Source organism: Sminthopsis crassicaudata, chromosome 4, assembly GCF_048593235.1.
Source record: "Sminthopsis crassicaudata isolate SCR6 chromosome 4, ASM4859323v1, whole genome shotgun sequence".
NCBI lineage: Eukaryota > Metazoa > Chordata > Mammalia > Dasyuromorphia > Dasyuridae > Sminthopsis > Sminthopsis crassicaudata.
The window spans coordinates 201,473,354-201,483,191 of NC_133620.1; the positions used below are offsets into that span (position 1 = coordinate 201,473,354).

The window sequence follows — 9,838 nt, forward strand, 5'->3', positions numbered from 1 at the left end:
GATTACTTGCTCTCTTTGGGGAGAGTAGGGGAAGTGGGGAGAAAAATTTGAAATCCAAAGTCTTGCAAAAATGAATGTTGAAAATGACATACAGTTGGATAAATAATATACTCTTGAGAAAAAAAAATTCTACATAAACATCCAACAATATCACTAATAAGTTTGTATTCCAAATAGATTAAAAAATAAAATAAACAAAGACCTATTTGTATAAAATATTTAGAGCAGATCTTTTAATAGCATCAAAAAAGAAAGAAAAATTTGAAGCATTTATGGTGAAAAATGGTATACTTCTTCATAGAAAGAACTGATGGAATCTGCATGCCACTCTTAATGTACTTTTTTTTTTTTTTTACTTTATTTTTCTTGTTTTGATTTGTGGTTTTTTATAATACAACAAATATGGAATATATATATTTTGCATGACTGAGAGTGAATAACATATCAAAGTTCTTGCTTTCTCAACCAGGGGTTAGGGGAAGGAAGCAAGGGGGAATTTGGAATTCAAAATAATTTTAAAATGAATGTTAAAAATGTTTTTTACATGTAATCAGGGGAAATAAGAGCATTAAATCATTGTTTTTAAAGATATAATTTAAGGCATAAGCCTTTCCTTTCATTATTTAAGATCATGCTTACTCCATAATCTTAGTAGTATTGAGCTATCAAGATGAAAAACAAACATGAAACATGAACCAATATGACAAGAAAGCAAATCATCTAGTAATTATTCTTTTGATGATAAATGCTAAAAAAAATTCAAGATTACCCTATGCTGTTCCTAAAATGACAATCATTATTGTGTTTATACTCAAAGCCTTTTTTAGATCTGTCAAGGTTTGTATTTGGCTGGCCTTAGAGAATCCATGAATCTTACCTCTTTGTTGCGATGATGGATTAGCGTAGAACTTTACTAGAGATTGCAGTCTTTAGATTCACTTTAGATTCAATTACCTCTACACTTAAATATATGTATAAAACCCAGCCTTAGTTTTATTTCAATTAAATTATAAATATATTAAATTATAATTATTAATATATTATTATACATATATTAAGTGCTACTATGTGAAAAGTCCTATTCTAGGTACATTCTTGTAGTTTGTTTCTACAGGTACCAAAATAAATGGTTAATGAAGTTGTATTTCAAAACAGCAACAACAACCATATATTGAATTATTTAGTAGTTACTTCATTCATACAGCCATTCAAGGCTGAGTGACTTGTCAAGGGTCATACATAATGAGAGTCTGAGGCTGAAATTGAACTCAGATCCTCTTCACTCTAGGGCTAGTGATCTATTCATGCCATATTGTCCTCATAATTACTTGTTAAACCAGTTTGTAATATATGTTTAGGTGACTGAGTTGATTATATTCTACTTTTCTGTGTTGATAAAAATGTGAGGAATCATTCATATGCTTTTCAAATATTTCTTCTGTAAGTCTTCTGAAGAAATGCAATTATCTTATGTTAAAAATTAAGAGAGATCTTTCTAAAGCAACATTTTCTGTTTCTATTTTTTTTTTCTTTTTGAAAAACGTGTGTGTGTGTGTGTGTGTGTGTGTGTGTGTGTGTGTGTTGGATCCTTTGGAAACCTATTGAAGCCTGTGAAGTCCTTTTCAGAATAATGTTTTTAACTAATAGGAGGAAATTCAAAAATTGAGTTAGAGGTTAGTGAAAATAAAAATGTATTTTTCCAAGCTCATGAACCCCTTGAAAACTTGCCTATGGACCACAGGTTAATAAGATATATCCTAAAGTTTCAATAAATAAGTAAAATCTTATAAAATAAATTATAGTAGTAAACATATTTTAGGATCACAAATTTAGAGCTGGATACAATTCAGGCAGGTCATAGAGTCCAAATTCTCAGACAATAAATAAAGTGAATGAATAGTACTAGAAGTTTTGGATTCAAATCCTGATACTGACATAATCATATTACCTTGGAGTAGTCACAACATTAATTATCCTCAGTTTCTTTATTTGGAAAATAAGAGTTTTTGTCTAAATGACTCTAAAGCTTCTTCCAGCTCTCAAATTATGATTCCTTCATATGGGATTTTCCCAAATTCATACAGGTAGAAAGTAAAGGCCAGAGTAAAGGTTTTTGAATGTGAATGGTCTGACTACAAAATCACACTATGAAGTGGGTGTTTAAACAGTGCAAATAGTTAATACAAGTATGTTTCCCACTAATAGATGGTCCTACTCTTCATTGAAATTTTTAAAATTTCTTTCCATTTTAGATTATTTGTTTTAGTAAATTTCATTTTTAAAAAAGGTTATTACTTAGCTTGAATAACTGAAAATCAAAAATCATAGGAAAGACTTTTTATTCCAAATCATTAAAAATAGAGTTGCAATCGATTGAAATAGTATAAACTTAAATAAAGCTATATGTATATTGAACTGCAAAGGTACCATCAAATGGTTTTGGTTTTATATTCATTAAGCAGGAAATATGCTTTGTTTGATAGTATTACTTCAATAAAATCTTATAAGATGATTAAAAATATGTTTAGTAGTCATTTGGATAACTCTATAAAAATTCCCACTATTATATTCATTGAAAATATGAGAATATTAGTTTGATGAAAGTTATTTCCTTCCTTTTCTTAAATTCTGTACACAATGTTGGGAGAATATATAAATGGAATTGTATTTTAAAATTGAGGAAGGTGGCAAAAACGTCAGTAAGACTTTCCAAGGGAAGGAAATTATGTCATATTTCTTCATAAAACTTTTGCTTGGAAAAAGGTCCATTTTATGGCTGTGAATAAATGATGACAGTGACAGTGCTCATTCAGAGAAGCCCTTGTTTTATGTGCTGTCGTGTTATTTTCGATAGACAGTAAAACCACTTCTTTTAAAATAAGTATGTTTATGAAAGCTTTCCTAGGCAAGCATGAAACTACATAGTGTAAAAGCAGCAAGTCCAAGACTAATGGAGTGGAATTCATGGTCTATTTTCTATCACTCTTAACGGATGTTCTTGAAGACAAGATTTTCTTCTAGGAATTTGTCATTACCATAGCCATAAGCATGCATGCTTCCTACACAGCTGTGTGGGGTGATCTAAGAAATATGTTTGCATTGTAGACTGAAGGTTATGAAAAGATCCCCTGAAATCTGGAGCATTGTTATAACAACTATTCTTTTAAAACACAATTTTGTATGGATAAGACTGAAGCTCAATAACAATAATCATAACTATAAATTTCACTTGCAGTCTAGCTTCTTTTGAATTAGGAAGATTGGTGGGCCTTTTATCAGTTATTTGCCCACAAAATCATAGTGGAAATGTCAAGAGGTCTGAACACTAAACTGTACACAGCCCCACAGCCACCATCATCAAAAAAAAGACCAACTCCCTTTTTTATCATAATTGTAGAATCACAAAATGGTATAGCTAAAGGGACCTCAGGGATCATATACTATTATCAATATGCATCTGATTATTTATTTATTTTTCATTCTACCTCTCCAAATACATGTAAAGATGGTCCTCAATATCCATTTTCACAAGACTCCAAGTTCCAGATTCTTTTATATTCACTCCCTTCTCTCCCCCTCCCCAAGACAACAAGCTATATGAAATAGGCTAATTATGAACTATCTTCCCAAATTAACCAAAAGGGAAAAGCCATGAGAAAGAAAAGGCCAACAAAAAAGGTGAGAATACTATGCTTCAATTTATACTTATTTTCCATAATTCTCTTTCTAAATATTTTCTATACCAATTCTATTGGAATTATCCTGGATCACCGCATTTCTGAGAAGAGCTAAGTCTATCATAGTTGATCACCATATAATTTTGCTGTGATTGTGTACAATGCTCTCCTGGTTCTGCTCAATTTACTCAGCATCAGTTCATATAAATCTTTCCAAGCTTTTGTAAAATCAGCCTGCTCATCACTGTTTTTGGAATAATAATATTCCATTTCATCCATTTACCATAACTTATTCAGTCATTCTTCAATTGATGGACATCCACTCAATTTTTAATTCCTTGCTGCAACACAAAGCTGCTGCGAACATTTTTGTACACGTGGGTCCCTTTCCCTCCTTTATAATGTCTTTGGGATACAGACCCAGTAATGATACTGCCGGATCAAAGGAAATGCACATTTTTATATCCTTTTGGACATAGTTCCAAATTATTTTCTAGAATGTTGGATCAGTTCACAACTCCACCATTAGTGTGACTGATTTTAAATATCTACTCTTCACCATGTATTGTGCAAGCATCTTAGGATACAAAGACAAAAAGTTAATCATCCTTTCCCTGAAGATAATTCTGTTTGAGGAGACATGTATGGATGCATAAAGGAATGGGTTAATGAATGAATGAATGAATGATTTTAAATGATTAATCCTTATTAAGTGCAAAGTACTTTGGTAAGGAGATACAAATAAAAAAAAGCAAGACAGCTTTTACTTTAAAAGCACTCACTTTTTAATTGGAAGAGTGTTAGAATCCTTACTAAGTGTTAAGTTGGTGCTTAACAATTCTCTAGTTCAGAGTTCAGAAACTCCTTTAAAAGGAGTTTACACCTTTAGACTTCTGAAAGGAGTTTACACCTTTGAAGGAATTAACACCTTTAAAGAGGCTACTTCATTGGTTTTGTAAGGAGTTCCCACAAGCCTGTGGAGTACCCTGTGCCCATTCTCTGGGAGGATAAAAGGAGCCAAGAGTCAGAAAGAAGGATTCGAGATTCTACTGTAGTGCTGATTGGGGATCCTTGGAAAGACAGATTCACAAGAACTAAAGGAAAAGCCTGATCATGGAGATTCACAACTAGGATTGACTTCCGAGAAACCCACTATCCCACACTTTGGGAGGCAGAGTCTGATTCATTCCCACATCTACCTTCACTCTGGCTGGAGGCTCCAGAAGCCTCCCAAGAAACCTGCATCCAGAGAAAAGGATTTACAGAAAAGAAACCTCCTCCCAGAAAAGGATTATAATTGAGAGACAACTGAACATTACTTTTTGGTGCCCAATGTGGAACAAGGACTTGTGCTTATCCTGACTCTGGCTGATTCTGAGCCTTTCAAGTTCAAGTGAATAACAACAAAACAAAAAACAAACAAACCCCCCCCCAAAAAAAAACCAAACCTTTAGGCACCTAAGAATGTATTTTGAAAAGGGTGGTAACATTCAGACAATTTTTACCTGTCATTTGTTCAGGTGACAGTTAAAGCCATCTCTAAGGGTTGATTCCTGGAATGATTTCTATTAAGAAGTGGGCTACAATCAGGATTGATAGTTATTACTTCAATGAACAATTGATCAGAAATTGTTGGTGATAGTGATAACAATGGGGAATTTATTATATACATGTGGGGATGTGGGAAGAGTCAACATCATCGGAAGCAACTTAAACTCTTGCCATCCCTTTGTCTGGGGGATATTTGCTCAGAGATTTAAAATGGCATATGGAATTCAACAACTCTACTTTTTCTGAATAGATACGAATCCTTGCAGTCCCCTGGCACTATCATTATTACAACTTAAATTACCTAAATACATCGGGGTCTTGATGTCTTCCCTACCACTATGTTCTTAGAACTTAAAGATCATTCTATCTATCTGTAAGTTGAGCTTTTCTTTATGAATTAGCTCCCTCAATTAGAACATGAGTTTCTTGAAAACAGGGCTTGTCGATTGATTTTTCTATTTGGATCCAGAGTGGTTAGCATAATGCTTGATAAAAGTAAGTGTTTAATAAATAATTTTTTATTCATTCATAAAGGTCGATCTCCAGCTAGGATGAAAGCAGGATTACTCCTTTGAGGGAGACTGCTATCACTGGGGCTCTTGAACTTTAAAGATAATAGTTCAAGAAGAGGTGGTGGTCAAGGTGGTGATAATTTGACTTGCTTGTATAAATCACTTCTTGTTTATTATTCAAGGTACCCTGATACTTTATGTATATACATATATAAGCATATACAAAATAAATAATTTGTCAGTCAAAGACATTGATAGTGAGGCTCTTCTTGAAATATTTGACATTTTATAAGATAATGGACTTTAAAATGTTTTTTTTACCATCTAGCAATTAAAGTTATTACAGAATAGTCAACATAAAAGTCAATTTTAAAATATGAGTTAATCAGACAAGTCTACTAAAAGAAAGGGCTTTCTTTCATATATTTATAATGTGATCAAAGATGTGAAATCAATGTAGTATGGTGTTAGAAAACATGCATTTCTAATCAAAAAGATTTGATTTTGAGACATTTCTCTATATTCTCTTTGTATGTCTCAACAAGGATGAAATGTTAGTCTTTTGTCAAATTTAATGATGATGATGTGACCATGTTTGTTAGTTTTGAGTTTTGAGTAAGTCCATTAAAAACAAAAACAAAAAAAAAAACAAACAAACTAGTCTTATGTAAGACAAAGCTTAAGTCTGTTGTTAGTCTCAACAAGGATGATGTAGAGTTCATATATGCTTACTTTTATATGAGAGCAGCTGTCACAGCTGCCAATATAGTGGGAAAAAGCCCTCACTTGACAGTCCTGTTTTAAGCTATCATATCACTTCTTCTTTCAGAGTCAAACTCTTAGAAAAAAGAAAACACAGCTGTTTACTTTCAAGGTTCCCACTTTTCTTCCTCTCACTTATTTCTTATCTTCTTGCAATCTGTCTTCCAAGCTCATTAGTTAATTAAAACTACTCTCTTCAAAGTAACCAATTATCTTTTAAATTCCCAAAGTGGAGTTCTAGACTTCCAAGTATTTAAGTCACAACTTTCTTCTAGTTATACAGATTTGTAATCTTGAAATAATCCTTTTCTGTTCATTATCTCTCACACTCCATGTCTAATTAGTTTTCAAGTCCTTGTTGATCATACTTTTACCATTCTCAGATCTATCTCTTTCTAAGTTAAAATAGATATTAACATCATTCAAGCCCTCATTTCTCTTGCTTGAAATTTTGAATCCTAATTGGTAATTCTCTCTATTCTCAAATCTATTAATCATATAGCAGGCAAAGTGATATTTGTAAAACACAAATCTGACCATATGATTCATTTAATGAACTCTAGTAGCTACCTACTGACTTTAAGATTAGGTACATATTTCTATATTTGGCATTTGAAATCCTTCACAATGTGGCTCATCGCAGAAATTTTATTATATATTTTTATATGTTTTGACTACAAGATGGAATCTCCACCTGCCAAGATAATTAGGCCAGTGTTGGGTAAACAGACAATTTTAGGGTGTCTTTGACTAGGGTTGGACAGGGCTAGACATCTCTTATTTTCTATACCATGTCTTGTGGAATACAGAAAGAAAAGATTGAATTGAGAACCTCTCACCTGGAAGTGAAACATATAGTCCTTTAAAAGCTGCTCCAAAGGGGCTGCCAATCCCACTGCTGTTTCCAGTGAGAAGAGAAGTTTATGGCCTGGGATGCCTCTGTACATGGAATTTATACACACTTCTAGACAACACAAAATTCAGTAGACATGAAAGATGAACACGTCTTCTTGCAAGAGAACTCAGCAGGTATCATATCCAAATAGTAGCTCTGAGTGAAGCAAGTTTGATAAATAAAGGTCAGTTTATTGATGGCAGAACATTTAATTCTAACAAAAGTAAAATACAGGAGAAGTACAGAGAGATACAGGATACTTGGCTCAGTGGGAAGTTAGAAGAAATTCAGTTTTATGCTTATAGCAACAATCCAAAGGGCTTTTATGATGCCCTGAAGGTTATTTTTGGATTATAGACTTATAGTGCATCTTAGTTATTCAGTGCTGATAGAGCCACATGATTGGTGATAAGGATGTGGTCTTGGAGAGATGGTTGAACACTTTCATAGTATCTTGATACTCATTTATCAATGCTGAAACCATTTACTATTACCTCTTATTGAAGTCAATTCCTCCTTTGGTGAAGTAAACTGAATAAAATGTTTTGAATGCCCTTAAGCCTTTTTCATTTGACAAAACACCCTATGCTGATTATATTCCAGTTGAGATTTACAAGGTGAGGAGTTCATTACTCAAACAAAATTTCCAGATTATATGGCAAAAGAAGGTCATTCCCCAGGAATTTAAAGATACCTCCCTTGACCATCTCTATAAAGGTAAAGGGAATAGATTGTCCTGTGACAATAACAGGGGATGTTTCTCTCTTAGTCATTGCTGGCAAGATTCTTGCCAGAATCCTCCTTAATAGGCTGGCCCTTCACCTGGAACATAGTAATCTAACTGAGAGTTAATGTGGCTTCCAAAAGGGCCAAGGAACAATCAATATTTTGTTTGCTGTCCAATAATTGCAAGGAGGAATGTCAGGGAGCAAGGAAATGCCAAGAGCAGAACAGATGAGTGTACACAATATTTGTAGATCTGACCAAGACCTTTTATACTGTCAGTCATAAGGGCTTAATGTAAGATTATGTCAAATTTTGGTTGCTCAGAGTTCATCAGTATTGTTCATCAATTTCATGATGGTATGATGTTCTTGTGCTTTCCCAGTCACCAATGAAGTCAAACAAAGCTATATACTTGTTCCCATGCTTTTTAGCATGTTGTTTTCAGATTTTGTAAGATGCTTTCAGTGAGGATAAACATGGCATTTGTGTCAGCAACTGCATTGATGGTAAATTCATCCACTTGAAAAAGCTAAGACTAAAGTGGAGGGAGTATTGGTGCATGACTTTTTTTTTCAGATGATTTGCACCCCCTACAGACTTTGAAGCTGAGATACAACAGATTCTCTGCTATTGGTGCTAATTTGGCTTATCAATCAACAATTAAAACCAAGAAAACCCAGTTTTGGTGAAGTTTTAAATGCTGTGCATAAGTTAACTTATCTTGGCAGTATACTTTCCAGGGATGACCATATTGATAAGGAAGCTCACACATGAATTAACAAAGCTAGCTCAGTGTTTGGGAGGCTCTGAAGAAAAGTGTGGGAGAGAAGTGGAATTAGACTGACTACGAAACTCAAGGTCTTCAGAGCTGTTGCACTCATTTCATTATTGCATATTTGTGAAATCTATACCTAAAGCAGAATTGAAGTAACTAAAAAGAAACATGAGATATATAAATTTAGAAAATCGAATTAAAGTGTTCATATGAACTAATTGTGCTTGACCTGCGGTGGCTCATATTCTGAGCTCCTATTGGTCTGATTTGCCATTGTCTGGCACACTACATATGCTTTTGGTCCTCTTGGGGAGCAAATGACAACATTTTCAGCTCAACCTATATTCTACCTATTAGATCATGTCCTGTGGTTCTTTGCCTCTGATATTAATTTTCTTCATTAAAATGTCAGTCTTTGATCAGGGCTAGAACTAACACTCTTGATATCTGCTCTTATTTCCTATACCATGGCTTGGGCAATACAGAATGAAAAGGTTGGGTCAAGAGAACCCTTTACCTGAGAGTAAGGTTTCAATCCTTTGCTTCTATCTGATACCATGCTGTGACAATGGGCCTGCCCTGAATCTTGTGCCACTTGTGGTCTTACCATTGGCAACATAAGTGGCACATGATGACTGTCATTTTCTTGTGCTTCACTTTGGAATTCTGACCTACATTCAAACAACATTAAGACACCTTTGAAGCATTGCTCAAATGACACCTCTACATACATCTTTACCTGATTAATATTCTCAAACACTAGTGATTCCCCCCCACAAATTGCCTTGTATTGTAAAAATATTTTTAATATATGATTTATTTGTGTGTGTCTGTATGATTTCATCAAATAGAATATAAGCTTCCCAAGGATAAAACTATTTACTTTTGCTCAGTACGTTAGCTTCAAGTTTAGTTATTCACACATAGTGGGTACTTAATT

General features: G+C 33.7%; 1 pseudogene; it reads right to left on the reverse strand.

Moving 5' to 3' along the window:
* The window catches only part of LOC141540697 (N(G),N(G)-dimethylarginine dimethylaminohydrolase 1 pseudogene), a 72,029-nt pseudogene extending 62,398 nt beyond the window's left edge, over positions 1 to 9,631 (reverse strand).
* Positions 9,632 to 9,838: the final 207 nt, after the last annotated feature.